This window comes from Narcine bancroftii, chromosome 12 (genome assembly GCF_036971445.1).
Source record: "Narcine bancroftii isolate sNarBan1 chromosome 12, sNarBan1.hap1, whole genome shotgun sequence".
In the NCBI taxonomy this organism is placed as follows: Eukaryota; Metazoa; Chordata; class Chondrichthyes; order Torpediniformes; family Narcinidae; genus Narcine; species Narcine bancroftii.
In genome coordinates, this window is record NC_091480.1 from 25,360,757 (window position 1) to 25,377,191 (window position 16,435).

The window sequence follows — 16,435 nt, forward strand, 5'->3', positions numbered from 1 at the left end:
GACTTTGCAAAGCCAAATTCAGCATCCAATGCCAAAAATATTTATTTTGCAGAAAGCAGAATGATCCAGCGTTGTAAGTGACCATTATTTTCTCACTTTCACACCGGAACCTAGCAACATATAAATCAAGTGACAGGAGAATGCCAGGATAAACATTTTAAGCTACTCAGAGTTCTGATAAGAGGAATTCAGTATTTATTTTCCATTGTAGATAAGTTTGCCCAATTAGTTATATTGACATCATAGAATGATACCGCACCGAGGAGGGCATTCAGACATTGGTGCTCATACCAGCTCTTCGAAAGAGCCATCCAACTACTCTGATTTTTTCCATTGTCCTGAGCATATTTATAACATTGGCGACTAGTGTAATGACAAACATGAGCGTCAGACATACCTTTCCACACAAAAATGGCCGTAGACCTTGATGTGCTTATGCTACTCAAGTAGAAAGATGTGGAGGAGAGAGAGACCACATGGGCCCGTGTTCTGGTCTAATGTCCTCAACAATTTTGAGGAAGGTGAGTAGTGGAGTCATTTTCGTATGTCTGAGGCCACATTTGACTTTGTATCGGAACTGGTTGGATCACAACTGAGCCAGACGACGACAAACTGGTGATAGCCTCTGCAACTTCGGCTCAGACTTGCCGTTGCTGTGTGGTGGTGTGCTACCCCTTGTGAATATCAATCCACAAGTTACATTTTTGGTGTCGGTGAGGCCACTGTGTGTGTTGGAATGCCAAGTTACTGAAGCATTGAAGAAGGTCCTATTTAAATGGGTTTTTTTTGACATGCCGAGTGGGGCACATCTTCAGGAGGCAATTGACGGATTTGCAGAATGGGGGGATCTAATGTGTGCTGGTGCAATTGATGGCACACATATTACCATCAGACCTCCCCATAAGGTCGCACTAGCCTACTACAATCAGGAAGGGTGGCACTTCATTGTGCTTCAAGCTGTTGTGGATTACAGTCAATGGTAAGGATCATGGCCTGAGTTACAATTATTTGCCTTTATCAATTAATGTGTTTCATGTGTTGATCTGAACATAGACATTTTGTTGTTCCAGCTTCACAGATGTGTATGGTGGTTGGCCTAGTTGCACTCTTAATTCTCGAGCTTTAGCCAACTTGCCTATCTAGAGTAAAGCCAAAGATCAAGGCAGGTACCTCTTCCTATGTGAAGCAAGTTTATATACCCATCCGTACAGTTATGTATGTGTGGACCAATCAATTTTTTTTGGCATATGTAACCATAGAGGATACATTGAAAAATATTTTTGTTATACTGTTGGCTAACTCAACTTCAAATAAAACTTATTAAAAGTCCTGTTATTGTAAAACAGCCACTAGAAAGGAATAGTGAACTGATTTTTTTTGCGATTTCAGAGGTTGCATAAAGTACTTATAAATCTACATTGCTCTGCTCTGCTCACAGAAATCCAAAACAGTCAATGGAGTGGAAATCCCCATGCATCTAATCAGAGACCCAGCTTATCCCCTCAGGAAGTGGTTGATGAAGGGGTTCACTAACCACCATGCACTCGGGCAACATCAGCAAAGCTTTAACTTCTGTTTGAGCTCAGCAAGGATGGTGGTAGAAAATGCTTTTGGACATCTCAGAAGGGCGCTGGAGGTGCCTGGCCAAGGAATGGAATACATGGATGTTGAGTCCAGGAAAGTAATTTACAAAAACCAGGCCAATGCAGGCTGCATCACTCGAAATGCTGTGCAACTTTGTGCTCAAGGCATGGGACAAAGTTAGACACTAAGATAACAATCATTTAAAAGAAGCAATATCTCTTGTGCAATTGATGGCATGGAAGAGGATTTATTGTGGGACACTGATTAAAAAAACTGAAACCACCTCATCACATACACTCTCCCTTTCCTCAATCTCTCTATCTCCATCTCAGGAAACAACTCTTGACAGACATCTTCTACAAACCCCGACAGCTACCTCATCTGTACCTCTACCCACCCTGTCCCCTTTAAGGATTCCACTCCATTCTCTCAATTTCTTCATCTCATCTGTACCCAGGATGATGTTTTCCTTGTTCAAACAACTCGACTTTCCCTTTACCACCATCAACTCAGCACTCACCTGCACATCTACCCTGATCCCCTGCCCCCACATGCAACAAGGACAGGATTCCTCGTCCTCATCTGCAATCCCACCATACACCACATCCTACGCATCCTTCTCCACCATCTTCCATGTGATCCCACCACTAGACAAATATTCCTCCTCCACCATCTTCCATGTGATCCCACCACTAGACAAATATTCCCCTCTCCTCCCCTCTGCTTTCCACAGGGACCACTCCCTCTTGTCCACTCCTCCCTGCCCACCAATTGTCCCCTGGGGACCTACTGTGTCTGCAGGAGATGCTCCACTTGCACCACATCTCCTCCTTCACCACCATTCAGAGGTCCAAATAGTCCTACTGCATTCGGTGCTCCCATTGTGGTTTCCTCAACATTGGAAGAACTAACATCCCTTTTAATCCTTTTGTTTGGGACTAAAGGGTCGTTGTTGACATTAACAAAGGAACAGCAATGGAAAGCTCACAATAATAGTTTTTATTAAGCTATCAATAACATAACATTTCTTACTTATTTCTAAATTTTGTGTGTGTGTGTGTGTGTGTGTGTGTGTGTGTGTGTTCTCACTTCAGAAATAATTATAAGGCACTTTTAGACATCAGTCCTCAAGATGAGATGTCTTGAGAAATATTCTTTAATTAGAAGTAACCATCTTTTGAGTCACCAATGTACCTCTCGTGAAAAAGGAGAATACAATTACCGTCTTCTCCCGTGAAAAAGGAGAATACAATTACCGTCTTCTCCCGTGAAAAAGGAGAATACAATTACCGTCTTCTCCCGTGAAAAAGGAGAATACAATTACCGTCTTCTCCCGTGAAAAAGGAGAATACAATTACCGTCTTCTCCCGTGAAAAAGGAGAATACAATTACCGTCTTCCCAGGATCAAATCTTTTTTTACTGAAGATTTTGGTTTCCGTTTTCTACATGAAGAATCTGCCCTCTTTCAAAGAGACAGCGTATATGGCTATTTTCTTCCACGATGAATTCACAAGACAAGGGTTAAACAAAGTGGCCTAACGAAAAAAAAAGACCCAGTAGAATTTTGTCCTCTTTTCCAAAGAGGCAGTGAAGTGGTCCTCATTTCAAAAGCCTCTTATTCCGTGTTCCCTATTTCCCAGGAGTAACAAACAGCACCTATTCTGGTTACTGTAATTCAATCTAGTCTTTCACAAGGTTTTGATTTCTGTACTCTCCAAACTGAACTGATCCAAAAATATCTGAATTCAATAATATATTTCTCCAAATCATGTGACAGTTACATCGTCAATGAAATAAGTCCAAATTCTTGGAAGAAACCACAATACTATCAATTTTATTTCTATCAAAATTCTGTTTCTTTTCCAAAACCACTCAATATCTATAACAACTTCTGACATCATCTGTTCAAGAGGCTTAAGTGGTTTTGTTCAAAAACAGAGGGCTTCCTCAGCAGTTCTTATTTGAGTACTTAGATATTTCATTTTTAATAAAGCAAACACTCCATTGTTCTTGAACAATTAAGAATCTCTTTAGATCCATTAGCTCTGTCTTTCCAAGATGCTGCGACTCCAAGAAAGAACTCTTAGGAGTACAATGGGTTTTCTGTAAATGTGCTGTGACCCGTGTGTGACCCAGTTGGTTAGTTGTGCACCAGCCTACAACTAACTAAGAATACATATACAATATTTTAACTCATTAATTACTTTAATCTAAATATTACTAATAACATATATCACTAACAGGAGAGACTGTATGTAGACTGGGAGTTCACTTTGTTGAGTAACTTGGCTCTGACCACTGCCATAGCGTGGATCTCCCAATGGCCACCCATTTCAATTCTCCATCCCATTCTCGTGCTGACATTTCTGTCCGTGCTCTTATGCACCGCCAGACTGAAACCACTTGCAAATTGGAAAAACACCTCATCTTCCAACTGGATGGTATTAATATCAACTTCTGACTTTCATTAACTCCTCCCACCCTTTCGCCCACCCCCCTTCTTCCCCAAGCTCTGTCTCTTCATTCCATCTCCTTTCACACGAACATGATAAATTCTTACCTTGTCCCAAATCATATCCAATTAATACCTTTTTTTTTTGGTCAGGATTCCTCCTCCAACCAGCATTGTCTGAATTCTAAGATTTTTCTCCTTCTGGTTTATTCTGCTTATTCCTTGAAGAAGGGCTCAGGACCAAAATGTCGACAGATATCTGTCTCCAATTGCTATAGGAGCTGAAAAGACACGCTGGGTTCCTCCAGCATTTCAGTGTGTCTTTACTACAATCACAGCATCTGCAGACTTTCCTGTTTCGCTACATATTAGACCAATCCAGGGAAGTATGCAGGAAGGTTGAAGAAATTGAAAAGCTCTTGGCAAGATTAATTCCTTCACATGGATATAATACCAGCATCAGTGTTCTATGTGAAATAATGATCCAATTGCTGGTAAATTCTTCTTTAAAAGGGACAGGAAAACTGCAACTGAAGATCACTTGACCAGTAATACAGGATCAGAGGAATGATGTTGGTCTTCATTCACTTTGGGGGGCAAAAAAAATCCAGCCTTTGCCTTTGTAATGTTGGAAACTGGATTCAAGGTAAAATCGTGTACGTTAAAATGGAAACAGCTGAGAAGATAATAAAGAAATGCCCATTTTGAATTACTGGTGTTTAAACTGTTTCTAATAGATATGTGAGTGTTATAGCACAAAACACACAGCTCGGCGGGCAGCAACCTCCTTTGAAGAAGCCCACCTCACTGACAAAAGACAAAGGAGGAAAAACCCAACACCCAACCAATTTTCCCCTGCAACCGTGCCTGCCTGTCCCGCATCGGACTTGTCAGTCACCAACAAGCCTGCAGCTGACGTGGACTTTTACCCCCTCCATAAATCTTCGTCCGCGAAGCCAAGCCGAAGAAAAGAGCACAAAACATCATATCTCTACCAGAACCTGTATAAGAATCAATTAGGAACAACAATGTGATCAGCAAAAATCTGGTGACTCAGAAGGGAAAACATGTCTTTCTATCTGATGCATTATTTGCATTTTCGTACAAATTTAGAGCAGAAACAACATTCTGTCGTTGAAATTAAAACAGCAATTTTAGAGTTCATCAAACACACAATGAAACTTTACTTCTTCAAAAGGACACACAGAAGAAGACCCAAACAGTGCCTACCAGAATCCCTGAAAAGGATGAGGGCTGTGATATCGGTCTCTGAGGGCTACATCAGAACATCGTAAGGCATCAGCCCTGGACAGGGAACTGGAAACCTGCACCAACAAACCAGCCGGATTGCAGCAGTCGGATTCCTACCAGCTTCAAAAAGGGGATCAATCATCCTGGTGCCCAAGAAGGGTAGTGTGAGCTGCCTCAACTACGACTGCCCAGGAGCACTAACTTCTACTGTGATGAAATGCTTTCAGAGCCTGGTCATGGCCAGAATTAATACGTACCAAAGTAAAGATCTGGACCCACAGCAATTCACCTATTGTCACAATCGCTCCATTGCATATGCAATATCGCTGGCCCTCCACTCAACTCTGGATCACCTCGAGAAAAAGCAATTCATACATATGGCTGCACTTCATAGACTACAGCTCAGCCTCCAATACCATTATTCCCTCAGAGCTGGTCAAGAAGTTACAAACTAAAGGCCTTTGTACCCCACTCTGCAACTGGATCCTTGGATCAGAAAGCTACAGTCAGTACAAATTGGAAACAATGCCTCCGCCTCACTGATTATCAACACACTTAGCCCACTGCTCTACACATTGATACACCCATGACTGTGTGGCCAGGCACAATTCCCATGACACCACAGTTGTCGGCAGAATCACAAACCGCAATGAGGAAGCGTATTGGAGGGATATAGATAAGGTCGTTGAATGGTTTAACAACAACCTTGCACTCAACATCAGCAAAACCAAGATGATTGTGGACTTCAGGAGGAAATCAGGGGAACACGACCCAGTCCTCATCAAGGAGCTCAATAGTGGAGAGGGTCAAGAACTTTAAATTCCTGGGTGTCAACATCTGAGGATCTATCCTGGAGCCTCCACATTGATACAATCACAAAGAAGGCTCACCAGCGGCTTTACTTCGTGAGGTGTCTGAGAAGATTCGGTACATCACTGAAGACTCTTGTAAACTTATTCAGGTGTACCTTGGAGAGCATTCTGGTTGGTTGTGTCATTGCCTGATATGTAGGCACCAACTCTCAGGACAAGAATAAACTCCAGAGGGTTGTTAACTTGGCCTGCGACATCACAGGAACTAGACTTCACTCCATTGAGGACATCTACATGAAGCAACGTCTTTTAAAAAAAAAGCGGCCTCTATTCTCAAAGACCCTACCACCCAGACCACACCCTCTTCACTCTGCTACTATCAGGAAAAAGGTACGGGAGTCTAAAGATGAGCACTTAATGGCACAAGGACAGATTCTTCCCTGCTGCCATCAAATTCCTAAATAATCAATGAACCAAAGACACTGCCTTACTTTTTGTGCACTATTTTTTTTGAAAAGTAATGTTGCAAGATAGTTGTAATATGAATGTTTGCAATACGATGCTGTCACAAAGCACCGAATTTCATGACTCGTTCATGACAACAAATTCTAATTCTGAGAAGAGAGCAGAGGCCTGATCAGAATTTACCTGTATATATTTTCTAAAACATCAGTTCTGATACACAACACTAACAAACACACTCTCTTTCTAGGGCTGAAATCACCTCATGTGCCTTCTCATCAGCTTGATTGTTGATGACAATCAATTGAGTTTGTGTGCATAAACTTTGTGTGGACCAAAAAGCTCACACAAGATCAAATCTTAGCTAGAAATTGGCTTCACCTGTTGGTTCAGGTACACTACTAATGATATGGTAGAAGCTGGACAAAACAAGAAAACAGAGTAATGAAGTGGAAAGCAATGCTTTAGAGATAAAAATCTAACCTCATCACCCAAAATACATTTGATTGGATCTCTTGCAAAGGAATGAAAATAGAACCAAGGGCAAACATCAAATTTCATCATATGGAGGACAGATGCACTGAGAAAATTGGGTGACAAGGAGGCCAGATTTTTATCTCTTAAGCCACTTCTTTCAACTTCATTGCCGCTTTGTTCAGAATTTAACTCTTCATTAGCAGGAACCAAACCAATCTACAGGAAACTAATTGTAAATTAAGATTTGAATTTTGAAAATCAGTCTTATTTGTCCAAACAAGCTGATACACAATGGCATTCTGAAGAGAACAGAAGAAAAAAAAACTTTTTTGGTTATCCATGTTACACTGGCCACAAAAGGCCAACTGTATAGCTGCCCTGATGCATTGAACTGGCTCACAGAATCAAAGCAAGCCAACATCATTAACAGTTAAACAAGAAATCTACAGATGCCGGGGTCCAGTGCAATACAAACTCAGCAGGTCATCCAGCTGGAAAGCAAAAAGCAGATCATGTTTTGCACCTGATCCCTTCTTCAGAAGGGCCCAAAATCAGACAGATGCCTGAACAAGGTGGTTGGGGAGGGTGAAGCACAGTCTAACAAGTGATATTTGAGAAGGGAAGGGGCTGAGAAGCAGAAGGAAGGGAGACAAGGATGAGGACAAGACGGAGGGAGGCAGTTACCATAAACTGGAGAAGGTGATATTGATGATGCCTGGTTGGATATTGCAGAGATGGAATACGTGGCATTGTTCCTCCAATTTACGAGTGAGTGACCTCATCTTGTGGCACAAGGCCATGGACAGACATCTCAGTGTGGCAATGGGGTGTGGAATTGAAGTCGTTGTTCAATTCCCATTTTTGACAGCAGTTCTTTTGACACCATCTACTGGCAAACTGATGAGTTGCAAGAGCCAATGAAGCAGGCAATGAAAAACCAACATTTCTTTGACCACACACAAAAGGAACAAAATACAAGAATAAAAATAGTTCCATTAAAGCAACACAATCCAACCTTGTGGAACATTATGATTTACAATTTTACATATATCTCTTATTCCTGTCCAGGAAGAATTCCCATAAATCAAAATAAGTCCCAGCGTCATCATCTGCAATCCAATAATAGTAGTTTCATTTAAAGCTAAAATAACAACAAAAAAATAATAAATAATAAATTCCCCCCCCCTCCCGCCCCCTGCAAAATGCCAGAAAAGCTGGCATTACCACCCTCCATTATGCAGGATATGGTCAACCACGAAAACACACACAGATGTCAGAGAGCAACATATCCAACCTCCGAGTCCCGGGGTGGGGGGAGGAATTTTCTTGTCATCAAAATATTAAGACTAACAAAGAAAAGGAGAGATTCCTCCCCCATTAATCAACAAGTCATTTCAACGATTCTCTGAATGCTGAGCCTTGGGTAAATCTTTAACATAATCTTCAGCTTGAATATAACTGGTGAAGAAAAACACTGTTGATCTGGAATGAATACTTTCAACGAAGCACAAGTTTATAACATATTGTATAGAGCCTTTTTAACTGGGTTAAATTCTTTCCTTTCCTTCAAAAGAGCTCGACTCAAATCCAGATAAAAGAGATCTTATTGCCTTCATAATTCAAAGGTCCATGTTCTCTAGCTCTTTGCATTGCCAATCCAAGTATCTTCTCCTATCTTGATAGTTAAGAAATCTGATCAACATAGACTGAGATCTCGGATTATGTCCCAGCTTTGGTCAAAGAGCCCAAAATGCTCTTCCAATCAAAAATGTCTTCAATATTGTCTTGCCCAACCATTTCAGGTATCCAATTCTGAAAAAACATCCTGACCTTCTTTACCTTTGGACAACCCTATAATTTTAAGGTTATTTCTTCTACTATAATTCTCCAAGATGTCAACTTTCTCTAGTAACTTTTCATTCATAGAGACCAAACCAGTAACAGAATCTTTATTGACATTCGCTCTTTCTGCAATATGCTGGACCTCTTCACTATCATCTTCCATTCTATCTTCAAACTTATCGACCCTTCATGAAACATTATTTAATGATTTAGTCAAATCCATTTTAACTTGTAATTCCCAAGTTAGAAATTTGAAATTATTTTCCATTGCACATGTATGTTTGTCAATTTTATTTTCAATTTTATTCATTTTTTTCTTAAAGAACAGCCTTGCCTTTAAATTCTTCCTCTTCCATACTCACATATTTTTCTTCAGTTGTAGAATTGTTAGAATTCTCTTCTATATCTGGAAAATCACCTTCTTGTTCCACAGCTAAGATGCTGGACTGGCCTTTTAAAAGGGCTGGAGTTTTTTTTGCTTGTTTTTTGGTATCCACAGCATGTATGCGTGGGGAGTCACGCACGCGCAGTGTAGATCCAGTTTCTGAAACAGCGCCATCTTTGCAAGAAATGCAGAGGTGGCTCTGTGGGATGGTTCTTCGCCAGGGCTGTCTCCAGCGGACCCAGGAGCTACTTCAGCGGCTGGCTTCATTGACAAAGTAGGCCCAAGTTCTTTTCCCTTTCTTCATTTGCGTTTTTCTTTCGGTGTGATATTCAAGTATCTTTTTGCACGGTGGCATTGTTTTATTGTCAAAAGTAGCTTTAACTTTAAAGTAGCTTTGATGACAAACTTTAATTAGCAAGTTTTTTGGGAATTCCTCTGGGAGACGCGAGGGTGTGCTGCGTCCACTACACCATCATGTGACCTCCCCCCCTCCCTCCCCCCATGTACTGTATTTGTAATTAAAATAAAAAACCTGGGGAAAGAAATTGGCAGATCCAGCAGTATCAAGCGAGAGAGCCAGAGAGCCAGAGAGCCAGAGAGCCAGAGAGCCAGAGAGCCAGAGAGCCAGAGAGCCAGAGAGCCAGAGAGCCAGAGAGCCAGAGAGCCAGAGAGCCAGAGAGCCAGAGAGCCAGAGAGCCAGAGAGCCAGAGAGCCAGAGAGCCAGAGAGCCAGAGAGACGATTCAGGTTGATGGCTTTAATCAGAAATGGAGGTGAAAAGTACATTTCTGGACGAGAATGGAAACAACAAAAGATACCCTGACCAAATAACAATGTGCAACAACACCAAATCAAGTTAAAGTTCAAGTTTATTGTCATCTGTCTGTACACATACAACCCAATGAAACAGAACATCTCCAGACCATAGTGCACATGCACACTACACCCTTACACACAAATAACATATATATCAATCCAAACTAAATATATAAATAAAAATAATTTACAGGTTTCTAGGATTGTACAACAGATTCACCACCTGCAGGAAGAATCTATTTCCAGCCTGACAGTCCTAGTTTTTAATCCTCCTCTACCTGTTCCTTGAAGGCAGTGTTTCAAAGATATTGCGAGCTGAATGGTGAAGGTCCACGATGATTCTCTGAGCTCTCTTTAAGCATCGCTCCCTGTCAATATTGTCAATAGGACCCCCTCCCCCAGTTTTAATCACCCTCTGTAATGACCTCCAATCTGATGCTTGGCAGCTACCATATCACACTGTGATGCAGCCGCCAGGACCCTCTCCATTGTGCACCTATAGAAATGTTGTTCAGATGGTAATGGGTAGTCTTGCCCTCCTCACTCTACTCAGGAAGTGTGGGTGCTGCTCTGAGGTGCTATGGATCCGGGATAGGTCATCCTGTGGACAGTGTGCTGTACAGCAAACGAAAGAAAAAAAAAGAGAAGCTGTGAGTTGAACCAACCCATGATCCTTTTCTGCACCTCCCACTGGGACCATTGTGAGGTCAGTCCAGTGCAAACCTGCATCTCCATGACCCAGTTCGCTTGTGGATTAGTGCAACTCGCTACAGTCCCTTAATTGAACACCAAGGAACTGTGATCCACTCTCTCTCCATGACAGAGCCACTGATTATGTAGTGGGGAGTGGTCCCCTTTGTCCTCCTGAAGTTCACAATCACCTCCTTAGTCTTGGCCACACCGAGACACAGAGTGCTGCTCTTGCATCACTGCAAAAGCCTTATCAACCTCCTCCCTGTCAGCACACTCCTCATTGTTGCCAATGTGGCCAACTATCATTATGTCATTTGTAAACTTGATTATTCTGTTGGAGCTTAACCCGGCAGGACAGTCAAGAATTAGCAGTGTGAACGGTAGCAGGCTGAGTACACAGCCCCAAGGTGCGCCCGTGTTCAGTGTGAAGGGGCTTGAGACAGACAGACTGAGGTCTTTCAATCAAGAAGTCCAAGAGCCAGTTGCAGATAGGAGTACTGAGTCCTAGCGAGGACAGTTATTGCACCAGCCTTTGAGGTATGACTGTGTTGAATGCCAAGCCTGGTGTATGAAGCATTGTTCTCTTGGTCGGTCAGGATGGAGTGGAGGGTCTGGGCTATTGCAGATCGGTTTGGGACAATATGGTGTAATAAGAGACAGCAAAGCTCAATGCCTTCTTCCTCAATTTGACCACCAGAACAAGAAAGAACCACTTCACACCACCCCCCCCACCCCCCCACCTCCCTCTCCAGTCAGTATCCCAATAGGATCTGCAGGCTGCTTTCAGGATAACGATCGAAGGAGAGCATCAGAACCAAGCCAAGTACTGAAAATCTCTGCTGAACACCTGACAAGTGCACTCATGGATATCTTCAACATTTCACTACAACAGGATGTGGTATCCAACTGTTTCAAGCAGGCTTCAATTGCCCAAGGAGAGTGTGATAACATGCCTAAATGATTATGGACCATTGGCACACACATCCACAATGAAGTATTTTGAGATGCTAATTTTGAAGCATACAATCTCGTGTCAGAGCACCAAGGAAAAGTTCTCGTTTGCCTATTGCAACGACAGGTCTACAGCAGATGCCACCTCACTGGCTCTCTACTATATCATGGACCATTGGTCATCAAAAATGACAAAACCAATCAGCAAACTCCAAGACCTGGGCCTCAATACTTCACTGTGCAATTTAATCTTGGAGTTGCTGCCTCACCTCCAGACCCCAGTCAATGTCAATAGGCAAGAACATATCCCCCAGTTTCCTTCTGTAGCAGAGCACCACAGGATTGTATACTTTTACCCCCTCCCCCCACTCTACTTACCTTACACCTCAGATTGTGTGGCTTGATATAACAAGAACATCATATACAAACTCGCTGACAATACCAAGGTAGTGGGTTGTATAAAAGAGGCGACGAGTCAGCATACAGGAGGAAGATTGAAAACTTGGCTGAATGGCATACTAACAACAACGTCTAACTCAATGGACCTTTTTGTAGTTCAAAAAAAGCGAACGTAAAGGTGGATATTCTCTGCCTTTACATCACTTACCTTGTTGAAAACTCCAAGGGTAGACTCAGAGGTGGAGCAACTCTCCCACCTCCTCCATGAAGGCAATGCTGCTAAAAGCAGCTGGGAATGGGGCAGGCAGATGGCATCGCCAGCCCGTGATCCAGGAGCAGGATTTTTTAAATCCTGTATGTCATAATATAGCTAATTATGTTGTCCAGGAGATCTGCCTGAGTCCTAAGACTGCTTGACAGATCTGCACAAGTGCTCTTTGCTTTCCCTTCTCGGTGCATATAGATGATGTCAGGGTGATGAGTGGTGCTACTGTACCAGTCGCCTCACCTTCTTCAGCTCCAGAAGATGGCTCCTGACACTGCTCAGTCAGAAAGTAATGCTAGATTAGCTTTGTAGGCCTTCTCCATTAAAAGGTCAAATCAACTTTTTTTTTCTTTTCATAGAGCCACCTTCAAGGCGTCATTGAACCACAAAAAGGACTAATGTCACCAATACCAAGGAACTAATTGTAAACTTTAGGGAAGGATAATCGGAGGGTTTTTTTTAATAAATTTTATCTTTCATTTGCATCAATACAAGTACAGTATTTATCTACATCATAAATAAAAAACGATGCAAAAAGAATACAAAATTTCATATTTACTCCCCTACCCTCCCAAAAAAGTACGAATGATAGTAGAGAAAAAGCCTGCCTGATAATCATATAGCCTCTTGATTAATTAAATTTCAAACGCATAATGATCTTGAACCTAGAATTAGCTAAGTTGGAGTGGGAGTGGCAGACGCTGTAATAAAATCCATACAAGGTTTCCAAATCTTATCAAATTTTTCTGGTTGATTCCGTAAATTGTACGTTATTTTCTCTAATGGTATACAGTTTAGTAGTTCCGTTTGCCATTTATTCAACACCACATTATTGTCTAGTTTCCACATTACAGCTATACATTTCTTTGCTATTGTTATTGGTACATTTAAAAACTTCTGATAAATATCTAACTTCAACTCAAAAATATCTCCTAATAAAAATATTTTAGAATCTTTCAAAATTTGCACCTTCATTGCTCGTCCAATAAAATATTTGTATCTTCCCAAAATTTTCCTATTTTTTCATATTGCCAAACTGCATGGAGAAAAGTTCCTACTTCTTTATTACATCTAAAACATTGATCAGAACAATTTGAATTAATTCCATGTAATTTATATGGAGTAGGAAAGGAAAATCAGAGGTGTGCAATCCATTGATCATTGCGGGAATCAAAGGCGGAGAGGGTGAAAAATTTTCATGGATTCAACCACCTCAGAGGAACTTTCCTGGACCCATCATACTACTGCAATCATGAACAAAGAACATCAGTGCCTCTAATTCTCAGGTGTTTGCAAAGGTTCATTATGACATTGGAAACCTTGTGCTGACCAGCTGCATTATGGCTTGATCCAGGGGCATCAGTTCCTTCAAGCGGAAAGCACTGCAAAAGTAGTGGGCAAAACTCTCCCCACCATCAAGAGCATCCACATGGAATGTTGCAGTCAGCAAGCATCAAAAGTCCACACCACCCATGACATGCATGTTCTCACTACTGCCATCAGGAAAGAGGTGCCACAGGACTCGTAACTCCAGGTTCAGGAATAGTTGATATCCCTCAACCATTAGACTCCTGAACAACGGACTCACACCTTGCTTATTATTTATTATAGTACATTTATTTTTCCTGTGTTTGGTTTATAGGGAAGGGGGGCCCCATAAACTTTCAGCAAAGACCTAAGGGGGCCGTAGCCAAAATAAGTCATTTTAGGTAAAATCGTATCTCTACCAAACATACATTTTACCAAAGATCGAATTTGATAATAAAGAAATAAAGAATTCTTATCAATACCAAAATCTTCCCTCATCTAATTAAAAGATAAAAACTTACCCTCTTTAAAACAATCTCCCAAATTGTTCACACCTTTAAATCTCCAATGCAATAAACTTTGATTATGTATTGAAAAAGAAATAAGTCAAATGGAGTACAACGGAGTCAAAGCCAATAATTTACCCCTAGAACCTATCATTTTATTTTTCTTTATCCATAACTTCATTAAATATTTTAGTATAGGCACATTATATTGTTGTAACAAATTCATATTCCACCTAATCAAAAATTGATGTATAATTGATGGAAATACTTTCCATCTCAATTTTAGCCCAACTAGGAGGCCATACCATATCCATCAATGAACTAATAAATTTAAGTTGGGCTGCCTCATAATAATTTTGAAAATGTGGTAAACGTAATCCCCCTAACTCATATTTCCTAGTTAATTTATTTAAAGCTACTCTCAAAAATTTACCCCTCCATAAAAACTCCCTAACCATTTTATTTAAATCTCGAAAAAAAATTTTATCAAGTAAATACGGAATAGATTGAAACAAATATTGTATACGCTGAAAGATATTCATCTTAATTATATTTATCCTTCCCAATTAAATTAATAGGTAAATCTTTCCATTTAATCAAATCAGTTTTAATTTTTTTCATTAATGGAGCATAATTTAATTTATATAAAGATTGATAATTAACATTCAAAATTGTACCCAGACATTTAATTCAATCAGTCCACTTCAAATTAATAATATTCTTATAAACTGAATAATCTCCTTCATTTACCGGTAATATTTCACTTTTTTCCCAATTAACTTTATATCCAGAAAGACATACATATTGTATTAAACATTCCTTCAAATGCAAAAGTGACTGAGTTGGATTTGTTAAATACACCAATACGTCATCAGCAAATAAATTAATTTTATACTCCTCATCTAAAACTTTCATACCTTGTATCTGTGTATTTTATCTTATCAACTGTGCTAAAGGTTCAATCACTATAACGCAAAGCTGGTGATAAAGGACAACCTTGACGAGTGATCGAGTTAACTTAAAAGATTCCAAAATCAAACCATTCGTCAATACTCTAGCTACCGGTTTACTATATAGAGCCCTAATCCAACCAATAAAAGGACCAAACTTAAATTTCTCCAAAACTTTAAACAAAAAATTCCATTCAACTCTATCAAATGCTTTTTCTGCATCTAGGGATATCACCATCAGATGATCTAAAGATTGTTGAAATCTATTAATCAAACTAATCACTCACAAAACATTATCCAAAGCATATCTATTCTTTATAAAAACCTGTTTGATCAATATACCAAAAAAAGGTTGTGAATGGCTGGTCCAGAGGATGTGCAAAGAATGGGAGATAAATAGGGCAGTAAAAAAATGTTTGAATTATAAAATACAGAACACAACAGTTAATAAAATACTGAAATGAAAGAATGCAAAAAATACTCAACAAGGCTTGGCAGCTGTGGAAAGAAAATAGACCATGTCTCAAGTTGATTATCATATGTTGAACTGATCAGTTCTGACAGAAACTGGGAAGGCTGATTGCTGAGGAATTCAACAGGAAACTTAGAGAAATGTAACATGTGAAATGAAAGACAAAGTACTGTTCCTTGAGCCTGCTTTGGTCAGTTTTGAAACAAACTGGGTGGCCAATGCCAAATATATTGGAGTGGCAGTGGGATGGAAAGTTAAGGTAATTTATGAAGGGTTCTGACTCCAAATGTCAACAATTCTTTTTCTCCATCTTGCATTCTTCAACCTGTCAGGTTCCTCCAAGATTTTTTTTAAAAAACACCTGCAATATTAACTCAGTTTCTCTCCCCAACCCCATCTGATACTACCCAACTGACATTTAAACATTCCTTTTTGCCTTTCAGATTTCACTCTTCAGTTCTAATACATCTCCTTCCATTTATATGTCCAACAGAGAGATGTGATTAACAAGCAGTCACCATCTTCTTTTCCTTTTAAAAAAAACTTTAAAAACTTTTAAAACAACAAATCAATAACAACAAAAAAAAGATTTTTTATATAAAATAATACCCCCCCACCTCCCAGCCAACTCCCTTAAGGGGAGCCAAGAAAAACAAAGAATATACAATATTTTAAGATATTTCCAAACCCATATATTCCAAATAAGACGACCACATTTTAACAAAAAAATTATCATGTAAATTATGTTATATGCCAACGTACTATATTAATCTCTACATTATCTTTCCAAGTAATTGCTACACACTTTCGT

General features: G+C 40.1%; 1 protein-coding gene and 1 long non-coding RNA gene across 3 annotated transcripts in view; both read right to left on the minus strand.

Annotated features, from left to right (window-relative positions):
- Window positions 1–10,740, minus strand: part of LOC138747076 (uncharacterized) — an 81,144-nt gene extending 70,404 nt beyond the window's left edge. For both annotated transcript variants that reach the window (XR_011347299.1, XR_011347298.1), the window contains exon 1: window positions 10,359–10,740. This is a non-coding gene — a long non-coding RNA (uncharacterized lncRNA). The remainder of the gene's footprint in view (window positions 1–10,358) is intronic.
- LOC138747075 (uncharacterized protein C7orf50 homolog) overlaps window positions 1–16,435 on the minus strand; it is a 250,789-nt gene that overhangs the window by 223,146 nt on the left and 11,208 nt on the right. The gene's annotated exons all lie outside the window — the stretch shown is intronic.